General features: G+C 41.8%; 1 long non-coding RNA gene across 2 annotated transcripts in view; it reads right to left on the reverse strand.

Moving 5' to 3' along the window:
* Positions 1-233: 233 nt before the first annotated feature.
* Positions 234-22,715, reverse strand: part of LOC142109358 (uncharacterized) — a 35,432-nt gene continuing 12,950 nt past the window's right edge. Inside the window, exons 3-4 of one of the 2 annotated variants that reach the window (XR_012680352.1) lie at positions 1,108-1,226; positions 234-916 (exon numbers count right to left, since the gene is read on the reverse strand). This is a non-coding gene — a long non-coding RNA (uncharacterized LOC142109358). Of the gene's footprint in view, positions 1,227-22,715 lie in introns of both variants that reach the window. The other variant, XR_012680351.1, reaches the window with a different exon arrangement.

Genomic DNA, 22,715 nt, shown 5'->3' on the forward strand with positions numbered 1-22,715 from the left:
TATATTCATCATAAGCACAAGACATTGTGACTTCAACGTCTGCCACCAATTATAGGTTATGTGTATGTGTTTTGAAATAAACCTAATTTCATAATGAAAATACACATATATTTTTAATATATATACCAAAATTACACAAATAAGCATCTTAACGTAAACCACAACTGCTAATATCAGTTTGCATAAAGTATACTTTTTTTAAAGGACAATGTATAAAAACAGTAAGAAAACACTTAAAATTTACACTTTTATTATATTTTGCAATGTATTTGTAAAAAAAAGACACACGTTTTCAATTATAGTATTACAAACTAGATATTATTTTATTAGGTGTGGGCTTTGGTTCGTTGATGCGGCTGGTTGATGGCTGTCTTCCTCTGCTCATACCAAAACTAGTATATTGTGGAGTAGGTGGCAAGGATGTATTCTGTGTTCTGGCTGCTGTCAACTGATATTGATGACAAAAGTAGGTGAGTCATTATTATGTTTTGGATCTGAGCAGATGATGACATGAGTTTTCCAGAGAGTTCTCCTACTGCCCCAGTCAGACTATTAATAGCTGTATTCATGTGCACAAGGCTGCAATCAATCTTCTCAAACCTTGTACACATCCTGTAACGATCCAAAGACAGAATAGGAGTCCAGCAGCAGTAAGGAAGGGAGGCCACAAGAAGATAATAAGGAATGGTCAACAATAGCCGGGGTCGGTACAGTAATGCAATAAGTAAAGGGTTCAAGAAGAGGCGTAGTCGAGGACAAGCAGAGGTTGGTACAAGAGTAGTCGATAACTGAAGGTAGAATGCAGCAACAGGAACAGAAACTAGATTACAGGCAGAAGCACAATAATCTGGCACGGAAGAGAGAAACAAGCCAGCCTTTTATAGGAAGTCAAGTAACAGGCAGCGAAAGCGTACGGCTGTAATTAAATTAACAGACAGAGGTCAGCCATTGGATGGACAGTGGTATCAATGAATAGAGTTAGACATTTATGGAAGTAAATAGATGAAGGTGGCCTGCACCCATACTACAAAACTTCAAAGACTATGCACACAATACATTTTTTGATGGGCAGAGCATTCATAGTATCCAAGAACAGAGCTTTCATACCTTGTTTTACTTATATGCTATGTGTCATAATGCTGCCCTTCTGAAATAAAGAATCAGTCCCCCAGGAGAAGCTTCGTCAAACGCTGCCGAGACTTGCATTGAAGATGGTCCTCAAGAACCTTGTATATAAATATGGAATAATATTTATATGTTCTTTTAGTGATGTGCAAGAAATATGTAAAATAGACAGTTCATATAGGCTAATAGTTGCCATTTCCACACATGTAAGTATGTACAATGCAGATTTGGTTGCCCAAAACATGTCTTGACAATGCAATTGAAAGTCCACACTCTAAGAAATTAAGAGGACAGTTTTTGACCCTGGCAAAGAATACATGTAGAGATGGAGATATGATGGCTGATGATTTACGCTATGTCATAGAGTTAGAGAACCGTATAGACTGATTAATTATTTTTGGAATTGAATGGGAGAAAGCAAGTGTAACAATGGTAAAGATACAAAATACTTTATTAAGAAAGCTAGCTGCAGACCAGGGGAGGGCTGGCAAATTTTTAGCCAGGGGCGGCAAGACTCGACTCAGCAGCCTATTAGGAACATTTTAAAGGGAAAAAATGCAGGTGGCCCAGTGATGCAGCCCAAGGTAGCCCACTATGGGATTGCCTCAGGGGGCAGATACGCCTCTGCCCCCCAGCCCAGCCTGCCCCTGCTGCAGACATTAGACATTAGCAAATAGACTGTAAATGACTGGAAAAGAATGTTAATGAATTTGAGATGCCTAAAGTGCCAGGTCACTTCAACCATAATTAACTATGTTCTTTTGATCATCTATATAAACTGGTGCCAAGATTTAAATCAGCATAACCACCCTTAAAGTCATTTCTATCCACTGGAGGAACATAGTGTTGCATTATATATATATATATATATATATATATATATATATATAGTGGCAATGGGTGTGGCTTGCCACAATCCTCTCAGAGTGGAATTAATTATGGAGCTAACAGTCTGCAGGTAAAAGGCTGCAGACCAAGTTATATACAGATGTAGCACTGTGCTTATGTTAAGTAAATGTAAAATCTGATTTACTTATATGCTTTAAAGTGTTTGTTTCCACAGCTAGCAGCAGAGCTGATAAGGGTGGCTGTACTGAATAGGCATTACAGAGCACCTGAGGAGACTTCCTTTAAAGACAAGGTGGGAGTGTCGCCTGTCAGTCACCCAAGCCTGTGGGAGGAGACCTGTGTATTTAATCTTGAGTTGTGCTCTTGTTAGAGGTGACTGATGCTGATCTAGTTGGCCAGTCAGTAGAGAGCTGGACTGTATATAGTAAGCATTAGGATCACCAGGAGGTCTAAGCAAAAGGTATTGCTTGCTGGTGTCATCCTGACAAGAAGTATTGCCATTTATTGTGTTGTAAACAATAAATATCTTTGATTTACAATAAGAAGTCCTTCGTGTTGCTGATATATGTCGGGTGTTCTTGCAACAGAAGGTGACAAAAGCGCCACAAGAAGGGTGCGGTTTGTTACAATATACATATATATCAGCCCTGTGCCACACTATCCCTGTATACCTGTGTCCCCATTGAATATGCCAGGCACGCAGCCTTGTGCTCCAATTGATTATATACTCATCCATGAAAAAAAAAGCCTGCACTGGGGATCCTGCTGAACTAGCTAAGTCTTTCATGGTGTAATTACATCATGAGCCAATGTAAGTAATTATGTAGTCCAAGCCTGTCACTGCAGTCACAACAGCATCTCCCTGGTCAGAGATCTCCGTCAGACTGACTGGTCTCCCTACATTTATCCAAACTTACTTTCCTTTGCAGCACTAAAATGACAACGGGAAGAAGGTTTATATAAGAGGAAGAACACTCAACTAGTCAATGTTCTACGGGAGGGGGGCTCAGTTTGATGAATAGGGGAGACAGCTGCACCCAAGACAGCTGCCATCATTGCCTCTGTTTTATATGGTGCTGTTTTGTTTAGAAAACATTGATAGAAATGTAACATGCATTTGGTCTTTCGTCTTTCCTTTTCTATAGCTCAGTATCGTTATACACTGCATAGCTCATCAACACAAATAATGTAAGATGCAATTATGATTGATGCAAATTACTTCAATGCATAAATATCCTTGCTTGCGAGGTGGTAGTCTGTGAAGTCCAATGAAGTCTGCTACCCGGTTTCTTTGTGAAAAACAAGGTCACTGCAATAGATTTTACATGTCACTTGAGGCTTGATGTGTTTTACCAAATACTTCAATCTATATGCAGACTCTGTGACTGGGGGATGTGGCAAGCAATCTGTATTTAAATTGTGCTGGCAAGCTACGGGGATGCAGACCTGGCAGCCATTCCCGGCAGATAATAAAATCAGAGCAGTAATATAAACTCCATAGCACACGTATGTCCCTCTCTGCAAACTCACAAACACTTCTAGAGCACCTTCAGCTGCTAAAATTCAGGAATATCCATTACATGATCATCTGCTTCCCGTGCATTGCTCCCTTATGGTAGCGGTGCTGCAGACTGCAGTGAGTACACAATGCACAACATCATTTACTTGTACACCTGTATAGTAAGATTACCAGGTCATCTGAATAAGAAGATGTGCAACAGGGCTGCATAATAAGAAGCAGTGAGACTGCAATCAGTGTATCCTTGAAATAGTCTTTTTTACAGGTATATCTGATTAATTGCTTGATCCGGTAGCTTAATCAAGTGCTTGAAGTAGTTAAAATTACTCTCTGTTAGTGGTGTCTTCAAAAACCCATTTAATCATTGCTGGGTATCACATAGAATTATAGATTAACTGTTGTTACATTATTGGATGCAGTGAAATGTAAGAGAAAAAATGGGGGACTGCGCAAAGTAAGATGCATTCATACTGCAGTATATTTCAGTGATCACTCCCAACACTAAACATTTTAATTGGTAAACTAAAAAAGTGTTATAGCGTTTTTCAGAGGTGAATGGGTTAATATAACTGGTACTCTTTGGGGACATTTCCTCCCCTTCGCCAGACAAGTAATTTATTCCTTTCTCTGCAGAGGCATCTCATTTTCCAGTGTATTTATCTTCTGTACACAGTGCTGTCATTCAGCAGGCAACGGCCTCCACAGAGTGTGCGGCTCTTACAGAATTTCAATGAGCTGCCTGCAACTCCGCCCAGACCGCAGAGCTGACGCATTCACCAGAAATACCAGCAGAGTCCTCCCACACCGAGGACGTCTCAGGCCTGAACTAAAATTCCAGGAGGGGTTCCCCTTTTCCCATTCATTTGTCACAAATCATTTCTAATTCAAGCAATCTCAGCAGAGTCCACGGAGACAAATACACTCCTTTTTTCAAGACCCTACCAATGTCTAAGGTACAACTGAAGGGTGCACTTATTAACCCTTTTGCTGCCAAAGGCAATTAGCTCCTAGCAAAGGCACTAAACAAAGAAAATCCTGTCAGAGTCTGTAAGGATAGATATAATGGATATACAACCAGATCCATTCAAGCAAGTAATCTCCTTAAAATAGAATCCTATGAAGAATGTAGAAAAATGAATGTATTCATTTATCCCATAAACCCTTACAATGACAAGCTAACACAATATTTGAATTGTTTCTGCCTGGTAATGATCTGTAAATGCATTTGTTGTTTTGCAAGAGTTTACACATTCATTGTCACTCTTTAAGTGTTTTTTTCATGTGCTGCCTTGAGGTTGGGGAACAATTCATATGTCTGAAACACATGTATGCAACATTTGCTGTGGATCAGCTTGTTGTGTCTTTTTTGCATGCATAATCACCAAAACCCAAAACAGGATCACTTATTAAATTAGCAAAAATGCAGACATACAATGCAAATGCCATTTTTTGTTATGATGTGTTTATTTTCAGTTATGTATATGTAAATCCCAGCAGAACGCACAGATAAAAAAATTATATAAAATACATTAACACCTGTTAGCAATAAAATTATTCATAAAAATAGCTTACAATGGAAAAATATGTTTTTTTCTTATTTTATTTTGCATGAACTACATGTATCAGGAATCGGATGTTATTAATTCTTACTGTACATAAAATGCATTTTTACAGTTGCACTTAACTGCTTGCACATGTTCCGGCATGTAGACGCGATCGTCATCACTATCAATAAGCACTGAAGCTTATGCAAGTGATATGGCTAAAAAACCTCTACCATGGAGCAGGGGCAGATTGAGAATGTAAAGTAGCCATGGAAAAAATTCTGAAAGTGGACTCAAGCAGGCGGGACCAAATGAACTGTAGATGGAGCCAACACAAAAGTGGGTGTGGTTGGAAAACAGTTAGCCCTGACCACATCATTGCCTCATGGTGGTGGGTATGCCCTTACCCCCAAGAAGAGGTTCCACCATCCCAATGCCCTTGGTACCTCTTCTTAGGGCAGGGGTGGCTTTCAAAACTGAAAAATACATACTTAAATGTAACTGTGATTACTTGCACACATTAGCATCACAAAAAAATTCTTTGTTGAAACTAAAATACTCCCATGAATGTGCCATGCAACATAGCACATTCATGATTTGGCTCATATTATGCCCCCCTCCTGGAGCTGGGGGGCATAATATGCCACCCTCCTGGAGCTGGGCTAACAAAGATGCTGATGGAAGATATTTTAGGGGTATAAAGTGGACTGCTTGGGAGAGCGGTCTGTGACTACCCAGACCACAAAATATCGTCTGGATAGAGGAAGGTCAGTAATAAAATCCATAGATAAGTGACTCCAAGGGCGATCAGGCAACGGGAGGGGTAAAGAGACCCATAAGTACCTTGTCTGGGAAATTTACTTTGTGCACAGATGGTGCAGGAGGAGACATATTGCCTTTTATATGCGGGTACGGTCGGCCATCTATAGTTGTGGGGAATGAGTTCTTAGGTCTTTTTGATGCCAGTGTTACCAGCAAAATGAGAGGCATGAGCCCATTTACGAAGACTGTCTCAAAGATGAAGAGGCACAAAGGTTTCCCCCCTGGGAATGACTTGACTGGTGAGCGTAGTTTCCAGAATACACTTAGGATCAAGAATGTGTTTTAAAATGTTTGGTTCTTCTTGATCGGGGGAATAAAGGAACGAGAGAGGGAGTCTGCTTTGATGTTCTTAGCTCCTGGTGTGAAAGTGGTCTGAATATTGAAGCGGCAGGAAAACAGGGACCATCTTGCTTGTCGTGCATTTAAACAAGTAGATGATTGGAGATACAGCAGATTTTTGTGGTCGGTAAAGATGGTTATAGGGAAGGAAGCTCCTTCCATTAGATGTCTCCATTCTTCTAAGGCTAGTTTAATAGCAAGTAGTTCACGGTCACCTATTCCTTAATTCTTTTCTGCAGGGGACAGTTTTCGGGAGAGGAATCCGCAGGTAAAGGGTCTTCCTGTAGAAGATCTTTGTGATAGGACAGCCCCAACACCAAATGAAGATTCATCAACCTCCAGAATAGAGGGCCAAGAAGTATCTGGTTGTTGTAGGACAGGAGCAGAGGTAAAAACTTTTAAGCTGTGAGAAGGCCTCCACTGCTTCTAGTGCCCATACTTTGGAGTTAGCGGACCGTTTGGTCGAAGCAGTTAGGGGTGCTACAAGAGAAGGGAAGCCTAGAAATAACTGTCTATAATAATTGGTGAACCCTAAAAATCTTTGTGTAGCCTTTAAACCGAGAGGTTGGGGCCAGTCCAAGATAGCCTTGAGTTTCTCTGGGTCCATTTGGAGTCCCGAACTGGAAACAATATAACCCAGGAATGGTAGCTGCTTAGATTCAAAATACATTTCTCTAACTTTCAGAATAATTGATTTTGTCAAAGTCGCCCCAGGACAGTTAAAACATGTTCACAGTGGATTCTTAAGTCAGAAGAAAAGATAAAGTAGGTCTCGGAAGATCTTGTTCATGAAGGGTTTGAACACCACTGGGGCATTACAAGCCCGAAGGGCATTACATTGTATTCGAAGTGACCATCATGCGTATTAAAGGCCGTCTTCCATTCGTCCCCTTTCTTGATTCAAATTAAATTATAGGCACCTCGAAAGTCTAGTTTCGTGAATACGGTAGCTCTTTTAATTCTTTTGAAGAGTTCTGAGATAAGAGGTAACGGGTACCTGTTTTTTACACTGTTAGCATTCATGCCCCTATAGTCGATGCAGGGACAAAGACCCCTTTCTTTTTTCTTAATAGAAAAAGAACCCGGCACCCGCAGGGGATGTTGATTTTCTAATGAATCCTATCTTCAGATTGTCATCAATATAGGTTGACATAGCATGTGATTCAGGCAAGGAAAGTGGATATATACGACCCTGTGGAGGACACTTCTCAGGTAACAACTTTATTGCACAATCCCAAGGACGGTGAGAAGGTAACTTGGAAGCTTCTCATTCACAAAACACATCCGCAAATGTGGAATATTGGGCTGGAATATCCTGAATGGGAGAAGTTAAGCATAAGGGGTTAACAAACGGGAGGACCTTCTGAAAGCATCAGGAGTGACAGCAAGGACCCCAGGATAATACTTGCGCTTGTTTCCAGTCCAAGACAGGAGATTTAAGCCAGGGGAGACCTAGCACCAATGGATTAATGAACTTGGGGATCACCAAGAAGGAGATGGATTCGGTATGAAGAGCCCCAATTTGCAGGGTCAGAAGGACTGTGTGACTCTTAATAGAGCCCCCCCACAATCTTGCTGCCGTCAATGGCATATGTTGGGGAAGAAGAACCGTAAGCACGGAGAACTTAGAAATAATACCTTCAGAAATGAAATTCCCAGTGGCTCTGGAATCAATAAGCGCCGAGAGGGGAACTTGGCGATCAGAGAGACAAAGGGTAACTTCAATACAGAAATTAGTATCATGTGAATATGTTTCAGATATACCTAACCTGGCTTCTCCTGAAACGGTTAGGCTCTCTCGTTTCCGGGGGCGCTTGGGACAGAGATTGAGAACATGTCCAGGTTCACCAAAGCAAACACATAAGTTATTTTTAAAACATCTCTCCCGTTCTTACGGAGTAAGTCCTGCACTACCCAACTGCATAGGTTCCTCAATTGGTGTCACAGAAACTTGAAACCCTGGATGTCATGCGTGGAATGGTATGCCAGGAGGCTTCCCTATCCAGATTTCTTTCTCTGAGGCAAATATCAATTTGACTGCAGAGGGTAATGAGCGCATCCAAGGTTAAAGGAAGTTCCCATCCAGCTAGTTTATCCGATAAGTTAACCCCTGCCAGAAGGAAGTCGTTAGTGCCTTCTCATTCCAACGTAGTTCCAAAGCTAAAGTCCGGAATTGAATGGCATATTGACCCAGGGTTAAGGTTCCTTGACGTAGACAAAGAAGCCCAGAGGCTGCACTAGAGATTCTACTGGGCTTGTCAAATATCCTCTTGAACATTTCCAGGAATGAGCTATATTTCTGGAGGAGGAGATCATTGCGCTCCCACAGTGGGGAGGTCCACGTCAGAGCTTGCCCAGACAAAAGAGAAATAATACAAGCTACCTTTGTCTTATCAGAGGGAAAGTTGGCAGCTTGCGACTCAAACTGAATCGCACACTGGTTTAGGAAACCCCGGCAAGACTTACGGTCACCATCAAACTTAGGTGGATTGGGTATGCGGAGTTGAGAATAAGTAGAGGAAGTGACAGGAGCACCAGCCACCGGAGGAGAGAAAGGTGGAGGGTTAACATGGGCTGCCAGACTGTTCTGCAGAGTATCCATCTGTGTGGAAAGGTCTCTAAGGAATTGTAGGAGCTGAGCTTGATTTTTCTCCTGTTCATCAAGTTGTCCTAATATTTGACCCAAGCGTTCTCGTGGCAGGGCATTGCCCGCTTCATCCATCTTTAAATGGGGTCAGAGAAAACTGTTACGGTCAGGGGAGACCACAGTCAGTATTTGAAGCAGCTGAGCATAGCACGGAGTCTAACAGCCTCTTCACCAAGAACTGCTGCAAGTCAGTATGGGTTCGGTTGCTAAGAAACTGCAAGTTGCGGCCCCTGATAAGCCTACAAACATGGGAGACAGATAGACAAGCGACAAGAAGAAATTGAATGGGTACCTGTAGCCGATGCCAGATGTACAATAGAGATCTCAAATGATAAGTGAGGAATAGCCGGATCTGGTACACAATAGCAGATGACAGTTGTGCCAAATGAAGATCCAATAGAATAGTGAGGTCCAACCTGTCAGACGCCGTCCCGCTGTCTCCCCGGGACGGCCGCCTGTGTCTGTGCCCGGCGCGCCTGGTTGCCTAGCAACCAGACGTGGAAGTTCCGGACGCGGAAGTTCCGGACGCTCGGCGCGGCCTTCTGCGCGTGCGCGTCGCAACGGGACGCTACTCTCAAGTCCCGGCGGTAGCCAGGATTAGCGCTGCCGCCCATCAAGTTTCCTATTGGCCCCTAATACTTTATAAGGTACTTCCTGTGACCTCATCAGTGCCAGAGTATCAGGTCTTCCTGCCTCCAGCGTATTTTGTGTGTGTACCAGTATTCTACTTTGTTCCTGACTATCCCTGTGCTGCCTGTGGCCTTTTGACCCGGACCGTTTGACCACCCCTATTTGGATTCTCCCTTTGTATTGCGCTACCTGAACGTTTTCCACCCAGCTTGTCTCACCATTCTTCTGGATATCCTTGTGTACCGTGTACTACCAGAACGTTACCGACCCGGCCTGTCTGACACCTCCTTGTATCTCGCTGTTGACTCGTGGAAGGACCGCGACCTCCGTGTCCCTGCAGCGGAGTCCATACTTCCTTGCGGGGGTTCCTGGTGAATACCAGGGGCACGTTAGACTCCGCACCTTCCTCCAAGTTGCGACAACAATAGCAGGTACGCATATAGTTGTGACACAACCCAGGTCTGGTACACAATAGCAGTTGTAGCGAGATGCAAGGAGCAACACAGGAGCAGACACAGGGAGCCAGAAGTCAGGTGAGTAACCTGTTGCTCTGACACAGGGCTTGTGTCACAACACGATTTACATACAGAAGAAGGAGGAGTTTTGAATTCCCCGCCGAGAATCACAAGATCGGCACTGCAGCAACCCGGAAGTGACAGGCGGCTGGCAGCATGGAAGATCGTTGAGCGATAAGTATTACAGACACCTAAACTCCAAAGGTGGGGGGTGAGAGCTATATTGAGAAAAGTTTTAAATTTTGACAATAAGTGTGCATTTTAATGAGGGGGGTCTATCAAGACTGAAATGTCCCATATTCTTAATTGTGTTCCCTCACACACCAGGGGGTAAATGTATCAATATGCGGGTTCTTCAACACCCGCGTGTTCAGCCTCTTCCGCGATTAAATTTCAAGCAGCGCTGCATTGTAAAGGGAAGTTAACCCTTTACAATGCAGCACCGCTTGAAATTTAATCGCGGGAGAGGCTGAACACGCGGGTGTTGAAGAACCCGCATATTGATACATTTACCCCCAGGTCTTAACTAGTAAGTAGTGACTCTGACTTTATTTCCTATTTTTTTTCTGAAACTTATTTGTGCAACATATTGTATGCCTTGTTATTAATTTTTGTAAGGAAGACTTGGAAACATTTTTCAGATTAAATAAATTTAATCTAGAGTGTTCTCTGTGATGTTTTGTGAATTTATGAAGCCCAGGGAAGGCTCATGCTACATGTGTATATGATTTAAGTGTGATACATTAATAAGTGGTTCTGGTGAACATAAGGACATCATAATAAATCTTATGTGGTGGTAGAAAAGGTGTATACATTGCTAATTTTTTATTTTTTTTTATATACTGTCTATTCAGTGCACATGTCAGTTTATTCTGTTTCCGGCTGGAAATCATTCTGTGTACATTATGTTGAATTAAATAACATTAACCACTTACTTTGCCACACATGTCATATCTTCCAGCACCCAGAACCTGATATATTACATACATTGCTAAGTGACTAAGGTGACGCTAGTCACGGCCAGCTGCTCAGATTGCTGTATCTGGGACAGGCTGGGCGTTCGTGACAATGACAAATGCTGTATAATCCTAAACTTTCTTGATACCTTCTTGGGGAACACACCAAGGGAGGATATAAATAAATTGTCCTGTGGTTGTTTGCCAAACGTTCCTGCTATGAATCCCAATGCTAGTTGTTTCCTAAACTTATTGCAGACTACATGTGGGATTGCATGTGCATTATACTAATAGTCATTGGCAGAAATAACGTATGCAGCTGGTAATGATCTGTAAATGCATTTGTTGTTTTGCAAGAGTTTACTCATTTATTGTCACTCTTTAAGTCTTTTTTCATGAGCTGTTTTGAGGTTGGAGAACAATGCATATTCTATGGAGAAAAGAGGATTGTAGGGCTGGGTACTGCTGCTTCAATTGCCATGTGCTCTTGATCCACGCGTGAAGACCCAAACAATGTCCTGTTCTGCCCCTGCTAATAATTATCTTATATTAAGCAACTTGAATTTTAAGCTTATTGGCGATTTAAAGGTCTTTAGTATAACTATCTAGTCCCAATCCAGTTCCTAATGCCACATTTGATATCTCTCCAAATCTGGGAGCAGATTTTAGCTGTCATCTTGTAGAATGCACTAAATAAGTAAAAGCTAGAATCAAATTGGTTGCTATAGGCAACATCTCCACTTTTTCAAACCTGTAGTTTAGTAAATATACCCCCTGGGGGTAAATGTATCATACCCCGGGTTTTCAACTCGCGCGAGATCGGCGTCTTCGCAGCTAAAATTTAAAGGGGCGATGGCTTGTAAAGGCAAACTGAATGAAAAAACCGGGGTATGATACATTTACCCCCTGGTGTGTATTTTGTTCCATTCTGTTGTATGAAAAGTTCTGCTGCCATATGTCATCTCTTCTTGTAACTGAGGTTTACTGCTGAAGAAGGAAACACAGATGTCTTTTGAAACACATCTTTTATAAGATGATAATATTCAGGCTTGAATAGAATTATTCTTTTACAATCCCCAATAGTCTATATATACAAAGGGCTCTCTTATTGCCTATCCTAAGGTCCATCTTATTAAAAACAGTAATAATTTTGAATGTAAAAAATTAGCTGGGGCTCCCATAATTTAACAACAAATTTAAAGAAATTGTAGTTTTCTTCAGCGATATTGGGATTTTTCGTTTTGCCCTATACATCAAAGGGTTACCGCAGCAATAACTCTGCCAGTGGTAAGATTCATCAGCTTTTGTCAGTGAACATTACCCATTCATGCATGAGGAAGGCTAATTAGCAAGTATTGCAGCACGCAATACCTGTTCAGTTATTGCCGTCTTAGGGGGGATATAAAATATTAAAATGTTTTAAAAAAAAACATTATTTTTTGAATAGAGCATTTTTTAATATATAAAATGTTTTTACAAGTTTCTCATTTTTTTATGAATTATGTATATTTTTAAACATTTTGTATTTTTTTTATACCTAAGCGCAAGTGAAAGCCCACATCTGGCAAGCCACTTCAGACATGTGTACATCTGCAAAAACTGGCCTGGTAAAATGGTAAATTAACCCTCAACGGGCCAGTATTACTGATTTTTTAACGTTTCAATAAGCATTTATAGAAAGAAATAAATCAGACTTGTTTCCAAGATTGGGGTTTTTATGATAAATTGGCCCCATTAATCAGATTACTGTCTTGCATGTAGTGCCTGTAGTGGCTGCTTAGGAGACTCTTACTTCCATGCAAAGCTCAGTCATACATTCAGAAAATCTAATTACCGTATATACTTGAGTATAAGCCGACTTTTTCAGCACATTTTTTATGCTGAAAAAGCCCCCCTCGGCTTATACTCAAGTGAGTCCCTGTTCTTCGGTCCCCCAGCTCTTAACTTCCGCAGTGGAACGCATGTGCGTTCCACTGACAGGAAGTTCAGCATTTGGAACGCAGAAGATAAGGACTGAAGAAAATCCCTCCCTCCCTACCAGGCACAGAGGAGAGTAAACACAGGGGGACACATCCAGAGCTCCTCGTCAATGAGAAAGAGATGCAAGATGTGTGTACTGTCCTAAAGACAGCCTAGTAGGAGACGGGCGCAGTACCTGGGGTGAGCAGTTTATCTAGTAATTATTAATGATAAACATATCATCTCCAATATTTTCCATATTGTGGCATCTGCTATCCCATGTGAACGCTATAAACACTATATATACACTATATCTACATGCTATATACACCTTACTAATATGGTTTCTGATTTTTTTGTTCATTTGGAGACATTTAGGGAGCCTGAGTTTATTAAAAGAAGCAAGTCATTTCCCACCCTAGGCTTATACTCAAGTCAATAAGTTTCCCAGTTTTTTGTGGTAAAATTAGGCGCCTCGGCTTATATTCGGGTCGGCTTATACTCGAGCATATATGGTATCCTTTTAAAATAAAAATGAATCACCAGAATTATTGCAATAGTTCAGGCTGATTACTGCTAATGCAGGGGGGCAAAGAGCCTAGGATCCCCTTGCAAAAGTGGTAACCAGGCTATTCTAGGCTGGCTTGCCACACTATAACAGGGCACAGTGTGATCAGCATGGCGCAGCGTTCTATATGGTAGTTGGATTTGTAAAAAATGTGCAGTCCCTATAGGGCCAAACCAGCCCTGTGCTAAATAGCACTGGGGCTTTCCTGGCTGAGTTACTTTGGTCACGTTAGTGTAGGAATAACGCTGCGCTAATTGTATTACAGTTAAAACAATAATTTTAACCCAGATTTTTGCTTGCGGCCCTGAGGGCTGCAAGCGAAAATAAGCATTAAAATTACCGTACAAACGGTAATACTGCGCACTTTTACCGTAGTGCAGGCTGCATTATTCCTCGAACAACGCGGCCGAATTGAATTGGCACCTAAAAGTAATTTAGTTAAAATAACTCCAAAGTCCTTGTTATCCATTTTACTAAACACCTGAATCCTAAGAGAATCTTTTTCCTAAAAAAAGTCCATAGGGACTCTTCAGTCACACTGCAATCTAAAATGGAAATGAAATAAAGAACGCAACTGACCCTTATGGAGCCCCAAAACAAAATGATATACAGTAAGCACTATAAGCTAAATATTTCCATTAGCAAAAGCCATGACAGTCTTAAAAAAACAAAATGTGCCCTAAATGTAATCTATAGTTGCCGGAAACTCCTATAATAGGATGAGAAGTACTGGACTTTGGAGAGAGCAGGCAATCCTCCCAGAATGGCTCTAACCTATCTGTAAACTGAGCAGGTACTTGCCATGAGAACGTACATTGTGTCTTTAAGAGCAGCCCACCTCAGTGAGCACTGCGTATGCAGGGGGCATGACGGTGAAATTAGCATCATTATACACCTTGCCCCGCCCATTTGATGCAGCAAATGAGCTGATTAATTCATGTCTATCTCTTCTTTTCATATATTGCCTCTCATTTCCCAAAAGCATTGTAGGAAAAGTAGGCAAGCATAATAAAATGCAATCATTTTGCTTACACATTATACTAGCTAATTAAATTTTTCATGATACAGCTTAGATCAGAGGAAAGTTGCAGCACAATTTTGCACAAATTGAATTTCACTGCGGATCAGGCTGTTTCACAGTGATGCAAAGTTCTGACAATATACTTTCAAACTCCACTTTCATTTCACAATTGGCAGTCTGCACTACATTTGTAAATTTCATATTTTGCTGATTTCATAAGCTATAACTAGAGCTAGACTAAGACCTGTGAAATTAATTCTGCTCTTCTGTGGTTGGGTGGCAGCATAATAATATGGTAGAAGTGGGCAGATCAAAGATGATTAGCAGTGCTGAACAATGTATATAATTCCTAACTCAAAGGCAGAACTAGTGACATCATTCACTGGAATCAAGCATCTGAAAATTCAGATTTACAGTACCTATAACAAAAATCGTCTGTCTAAATCATTATCTTTTGTCACACTACACCATGGAAATTGAAAAAATATTTTTCCATCTGTGTTTACACATTATAACCCTCAACATCAAGTGAAAATAACATTTACAAAAATTATTAACAATTAATACAATTTAATTACTAAAATACTTGGTTTGGATAAGCGATTATACCCTTAGAGTAACCATTATAAACTTACTCAGGTACAACCAATGACCTTCCAGATCACACAACAGGCTAATTGTAGTGATTATGATTTATTCAGCATAAAACCAGTTGTTCCTTGAGGATTCCACTACTATTGGTGTAGGTAAGGCAAATAATTTACCATGGTGGGAAAGTTGCTTTCAAAAGGGATCCAGGATAAAGTTGTGGAAAGGCACAGGTTATGAGAAGGATACAAAAAGTTTTCAAAGGCTGTTCTGAGTACTGTTCTGTTAGTTGCGGCGGCCGCGGGCACCGCCACGACTCTCTGAGTGCTCTTCTGGGCGTCCGGTCCATCGCTATGACGACTGGGACGTCACTTCCTGCATCTTCGTCCCGATTGCCTGGGCAAAAAACGGGACGCTGTGGAGCTCCTGGCGCCACGCCCGGCCAGCTGTCAAACAGCCGGGCGCATGCGCACAGGCGATTACAGAGCTAGCCGTCCAAGGCTGGGTTCAGTCAGCCAAGCAAGGCTGATTAGGGAATCAAGTTACCGCTGGCACTCTGCCTATTTCCATTGGCTGCCGGCTCTGCAAATTCATCATTCTGCAGTTGAGGACACATTCTGGACTGTGTCCTGATTGGCCATCTGTACTATTTAAGGCAGTGAGGACTGAGCCTCACTGTCGGTTATAGAGTCCTGTTCCAGTACTGCTGCCTGCTACTTTGTCCCTGTGTTTGGTGTTTAACCTAAGATTGACTTCCAGTGTATGACCATTGCCTGTTCCTGGACTCTGAACCTGTGCTTCTGACCCTGATCTATTGCCTGAACCCGGATTCTGATTCTCTGCTAGTGACCCTGATCTTAGCCTGTCCCTGGATTCTGAACCTGTGCCTGTGACCCCTGACCTTGGTTTGTCCTCTGTATACGTTGTCTACTGCCGGTCCCGATTCTGGCCTGGACCCCACGCTGCTGTCTGGCATAACACTCTATTCCTGGGTTCTCCTTAGCCGGTACACATCTTTCGACCCTCTGTTTGTCTGCAGCCAAGTCTGTCCCCACCACTAGGGGCAACAGTGAACACCAGACTTCAGAGCAGACTCTGGGTTTTGCTGTACCGCCTGGAGGGGTTCCTAACATGTTCAAAGCAATATTAAGAAATGTAAAGCGTATGGCACCACCAACACCTTGCCCAGATTGGGCCACCCCTCCAAACTGGATGACAGATCCAGGAGAAAATTGATCAGCTAAGCTACCAAGAGGCGAAAGGGAACTTTTTTTTTTTTAACGAATAAAAAAAAGAAAGGGAACTTTTAAGGACATACATGTGTTTATGATGGAAATTGGTTGGTTTGTGCATGTGAAAACTATCTTACAAGCTTTCCACAAAGTTGATAGGGTGATAAGAAAAATTGCCACACTCAGTCTCGGTTTAGCTTTGCAGAAAAACACATGGAAGGTTCGGATGCCATGTGGCAAAAGGTTGTATGGTCAGATGAGACCAATATAGAACTCTTTGGACTGAACTCCAAGCGCTATATTTGGTGCAAACCAAACAGAGTACACCACCCAAAACACACCATACCTACTATAAAGCATGGTGATGGCAACACAATGTTTTGTGGTGTTTCTCTCCCGCAGGGACTGGGCGATTGGTCAGGATTGAAGGGAAGATGGATGTTGTCAAATGCACCCAAATTCTATGGGAAAATGTGCAGCACTCTGCTAGACAGTTGAAGATGAGCTGGTGGGTCCCCTTTCAGCACAACAAAGACCCAAAACATACCTGCAAGAATACAACACAGAAGCTTATAGATAGGAAGGTGAATGTCCTTAACTGGCCAAATCAGATCCCTGATCTAAATTTGATAAAAAATCTGAGGATGGACTTGAAGAGAGAAGTCCATCGCCACTCACGTTGAAATTTGAATGAACTTGAACAGTTCTACAATGAAGAATGGGCAAATATTCCCCAAACTCAGTGCACAAAGCTAGTAGAGACATATCCAAGCAGACTGATAGCTGTAATTGCAGCAAAGGGTAGCTCTACAAAGTATTAAATAAGGGGTCTGATCACTTTTTCAACCCTGTAATTCTAGATTTTAATTTTGCATTACTTTTTCAGAACTTTTTGTTAGTTGAATGTTGTGGGTAAAATGTGTAAATAAAGCTGGCAAAAGTTTGATTTAATTAATTTCAATTTCCATGGTGTTATGTGACAAGAGGTAATGATTTTTACTCCCTATCTTATATGCATGCTTATAACCGCTGTGACCTCTCATTATTTCTTTTATAAGCTATTTTCAGAGTATCCCACCTTCAGATGTGTGGTTGTCTTCCTGTGGTTATCTTCCGCAGAAATAGAAGAATAGAATCTATGAGCATTACTTACATTGATTATTCTGCCCCCATCCTAGTGCAACCTGACATTAACTTATCTGAAATGCGGCATAGCTCTCAGTACTTCATTCCAATACCCTTCTGAACAATCAGCGATTGCTGCAACTGTGCCAAAATGATTAGCACCAATCCTAAGAGACAAACACATACAGTATATACCCTCTGATAAACTTTGATAACCAAGAATCCATAACCAGTTGGCATGTCATCACTTTAAAGTGTGTGCTTCCACTATACAATCACCTTTTATGTTGCAGAGGAAAGGGATTGTTTACCTGAAATTAAGGAGGTAAGTCCTCCAACAACTTCCATAAAAAAATAATTGTTGTAAAATCTTCTTATTAAGATATATTTTACAATACCAGTGTTTTAGTTGTGAGAATGGTGATTGTGAGGTGTATTTATTAAAGGATGAAAAGCTTTTCCTTATAAATCAAGGGTTCACACCTAATAGCAATGCGATCATTGGTGGTAGGCCCTTATGGCAATAGGGTTTGCTGGGTCTCAGGGGCAATAGTTTACTCATGCAAAGCTTGGTCAAGCCTATTTAACAAGTTGCGCTGCAATCCTTCTTCTGTTATCACCATCTCAGAATGGCGATAACAGAAAAAGTAAAGGGCTGCAGGAGGTTGCAGTGCAGTGAGGGAGCTCTGAGAGGAATTAGAGACTCTGGCTGGATGGAAGATGATAAGTTCTGTATTGGACAAGTTGAGCTTCAGGTATCCTTGGGACATCTATATGGAAACAGCAGACAATTGGTTACACAAGATTGTTAAGAAGGCGAGCAGTCATGGGAAGACATATAGAGGTGTCGGCAGCATATTGGTGGAAATGGAGGTTGAATGAGCTATTTAGTTTCCCAAAAGATGAGGTGTACAGTAAAAAAAGTAAAGGGCCAAGAATAGAGCCCAACAGATAGTGGGAGTGGACTGGAGGATGTGCAAGAGGTAGAAATGCTAAAAGAGTTTTTCAATAAGTCGGTAGTGAACCTTGAAAGAACTGTGTCACAAAGGCCAATGAAGTGAAGGGTGTGTAGGAGAGGAGGGTGATCAACAGTGTCAAAGGCAGCAGTGAGATCCAGAGGAATGAGAATGGAGAAATAACACTTAGGGCCTAATTCATTAAGGAAAGTAAGGCTAAAAACGGAGCAAATTTTCTCCTAGACAAACCATGTTACAACGCAAGGGGTGAAAAGTAGTTTATTATTTTGCACAGAAGTTAAATACTGGCTGTTTTTTCATGTAGCACCAAATACTTGAAAGCTTTTATTTTTTTACACTGAAATGTAAAATTAATCTAGGACATGCCCTATCCCAACTATAAATCTGCCATCACATTTCAAATATACCTCCCCCTGCAAAGAAACATGGTTTTGCCAACTTTTTCCCTTACTTTCCTTAATCAATCAGGTCCTTAAACTGTGCAATAAGTAGATCATTGGTCACTGTTGTGAGAGCAGTTTCAGTGGAATGTTGGGGATCAAAGCCTGATTGCTGAGAGTCGAGAATGGAGTGAACTGAGAGAACGTGAGACGGACGGTTGTACACTAATCACTCAAGTAGTTTGGAGGCAAAGGAGAGGAGAGGCAAAGGGCGGCAGTTGGATTTAGAGATGATTTCTTTAGTATTGGTGGTATGAGCGCATGTATAAAAGAGGATGGAAATGTGCCAGTGGAGAGAGATAGGTTGCAGAGATGAGCTAGAGGTGGGCATGGAGTGGGGGGAAAGGAGCAGAGACATTGGGAAGGAATGGGGTTGAGAGGTCAGGTTGTAGAGTGAAATTATGAGATCAGTGCAGAGACTTCATCTTCAGTTACTGAGTAGAATGATTTAAGGGTGGATTGGGGAGTGTAGGTGAAGGTGGGTAGGGCAGGGGCAATTTGGCATGAGGAAGTATCGAATGGTGTCAATTTTATCTGTGAAGTAGGTAGCAAATTCATGGACTGTGGGGAGGAGGTGCAGGTGGGCAGAGAAGTGAGTTGAAGGTGGCAAAGAGGGGACATGAGTTAGAAAACTGGGTGAACATTAGAGATTTCAAATATGTTTGTTTGGCAATTAAAAGGGCAGAACAGTAAGATGAAAGGATGAATTTAGAGTGGAGGAAATCGGCATAGGAACGAGATTTCCTTCAGTGGCGTTTTGCAGTGTGGGAGCACTATTGCAGGTAAAAAGTCTGTTTGGTGTGCTATGTTTGGGGTTTGGATCGTCAGAGACTGTATGGGGTAACTGAATATGCATTGTCTAGGCCTGGAGTGAGTGTTTTGTTGTAGAAAGAGGCAGCCAGATTAGGGCAGGACAATGCAGTCATAATGGAAAGTAGTTGTTTAACGACATGAGAAGTGGATTTGGTTATTATTATTATTATTATTATTAATTTTTATTTATAGGGCGCCACTAGGTGTCCGCGGCGCCGTACAGGGACAAACTAAATAAAAATACGAGGTTAGACAGCACAGAACAGTAAACAATAATCACAGTAACTCAGTGAGCTCAAGGCACAGCTAGAGGGGCGGGGGAGGGGAGAGGGGAAGGTCTGCCAACAACGGCACCTAGGAGGGAGAGCACGGATGAGAGGGAGACCCCCAGGGGGAAGAGGAGTGAGCGAGAGGGGACGGGGAAGAGGGTCCTCGAGGAGGAAGGCAGGGTAGCTGGCGAGCAGAGTTAAAAGTGGTGAAGACAGGAGGAGAGAAGACCCTGCTCAAAGGAGCGTACAATCTAAGGGGTGGGGTAGACTGACAGAGAGACACAGGGGAGAGAGGGAGAGAACCTCCTGGTTCTGTATGAGCTATGGCACAGTAGAATGTCACTGGAGACTTTAAATTACACTGCCAGTCCTATTATTACAATTTTGCTTTTAGCACTGAACACTGCCACCTCTCCTGTTTCTGGGTGAGCTATGGCACAGTAGAATGTCACTGAAGACTTTTAAATACACTGTCAGCCCTATTATTACAATTTTGCTTTCAGCACTGAACACTGCCACTTTTGCTGTTTCTGGGTGAGCTATGGCACAGCAGAATGTCACTGGAGACTTTTAAAACACTGCCAGCCCTATAATGTGTCTTTCAGCACTGAAAACGACCACTGCTCCTGTTTCTGGGTGAGCTTTGGCACAGTACAATGTCACTGGAGCCTTTGAAGAACACTGCCAGCCCTATAATTTGTCTTTCAGCACTGAAAACTGCCACCTATTCTGTTTCTGTGTGAGCTATGTCACTGTACAATGTCAATGGAGACTGCCAAGAGCACTGCCACCCCTCCGCTTTCTCTTTCATTAATGATGCTGCCCAACTGCACTGGAGACTGCCAACAACCCTGCTACCCCTTCTGTGTCTCTCTGTGAAATGGCGCTGGATCTCCGTGGAGGGTGGTACTTATAGAATCCAAAACTTGCGAGATCCGATGACGCAACTATGACATTTTACCTTATTTTCACTTCCGAGGGAAAAGTAGCCGGCTCGGTACTCGGATCAGAAAAATTCGGGAGAGCTCAGTTCTTGGAAAACCAAGCCCGAGCATCTCCAGTAATGAGAGCGCTTGACAGAACATGTAATCCATATTGTGCAGGTCAATGGAAAAGATGAAGTATACTTTACCACCCCTTGGTTGGAGTTAATAGAGCAGACAGTTTATGCAGCTCTGACACAACACAAGGTCCAGGATGCTAACAGTTGGATGCCGAGGGTTCCGCAGACAAACAGCAATCACAATTGAGCTCAGTGGGCAGATGATCAGATGTTGCAACAGCAATGAATGTTGAGCTCTGTGGGTCACACAGTTGAACAGAGATGGTACTCCAGTAGTTGCAAAAAACAGCCTTGTTTTTGGTATGAAGTCGGTCCTCAGTGCTACTGTAACATTTGCCAACAGTATCCAGAGATTGGCAATGCTTTATATTTGTGAGAATAACGAAAAAGTGGGAGCTTTGACAAAGAGCTAAGCCAATGTATAGCTTATTCTAGCTGCCGTCTGCAAGCCAAATGTATATATTTTTTTTATCGATTGTTTACAAATCGCCCAAGCATCTGAGTGTCAGCGATATTTTAATGATAGATTATTTTGGAGATAGAAAATCAGCCTTATCACCGAATTTTAGTAAACAGACGTCTGTATGTGTGGAAAAAATACACTAGTGGCATGTAATAAAAATATCTTTGTTTATTAGTAAATTGCTAACCATTAGTAAAAGGTGGCTTTTACTAGAATTGCACTGAAAAGTATTTATACTTAAAGCACTTCTAAAGACCGAAATGTAAATGTTTGGATTTGACCAATGGAGGTTAAATACACTGTTCAGTGTTAATCTGTCATTCCACGGCAGGTCAGTTAAAAATAAAGTATTATTATTATTATCATCCTCCATTACAAATGCAAATGCTTTGTCATACTTGGGACAGTGACTTGATGGGATCTACTACAGATCAAACAGCAAACTGTAACATCACTGGTTGTGTCTACATGTATGAATCTACCAATCCACACAGTGTATTTCTGCTCAGCAAGTCTACAAATATGTCACACAAACTCTGCTTGCTTATTTAAAGAAATATCACCTTCCTAACATAACAGCCTCTCACAGAGACGTTAAACAGAGCATGGTGGACATACACTTAGTAGTCACTTTATTAGGTACATCTCATTAGTACTTTTGCTCCCAGAACAGTCTGACTTTGTGTTTTCCAGAACAGTCTGACTTGGATTAAACAATGTGAAACATACCTTAAAGATTCTGGTTGATGCTGACCAGGTTGCATGATGCAGTTGCTGCAGATTTGTCGGCTGCACAATCTCCCTTTCCTCCACATCCCAAAGCTGATCAATTGGATTGGGATCTGGTGACTGCGGAGGCAATTGGAGTACACCAAACTCATTGCCATGTTCGAGTTACCAACTTGAGTGTACTTTGCAACATGGCACATTATCCTGCTGGAAGTAGCCATGAGAATGTGGATAGGCTGTGGCCAAAAGAGGTGCACATGGTCAGCAACAATACTCAGGTAGGCTATGGCATTTTAATGATGCTCAATAGAGTTTTAACGGAACCAATGTATACCAAGAAAACATGATTTTATGTATTGAGTTGCTGCCATGACTGGCTGATTAGTTTATTGCATTAATGAGCAAGTGTATAGGTGTACCTAATAAGAGGGACTAAGAGCCTGATTCATTATGGAACGCAAAGTGTAATGTGCGTTTTTTTATAAAACGCATGTAAATCGGGTATATGCATGTCCATGTTCA

This window comes from Mixophyes fleayi, chromosome 12, assembly GCF_038048845.1.
Source record: "Mixophyes fleayi isolate aMixFle1 chromosome 12, aMixFle1.hap1, whole genome shotgun sequence".
In the NCBI taxonomy this organism is placed as follows: domain Eukaryota; kingdom Metazoa; phylum Chordata; class Amphibia; order Anura; family Limnodynastidae; genus Mixophyes; species Mixophyes fleayi.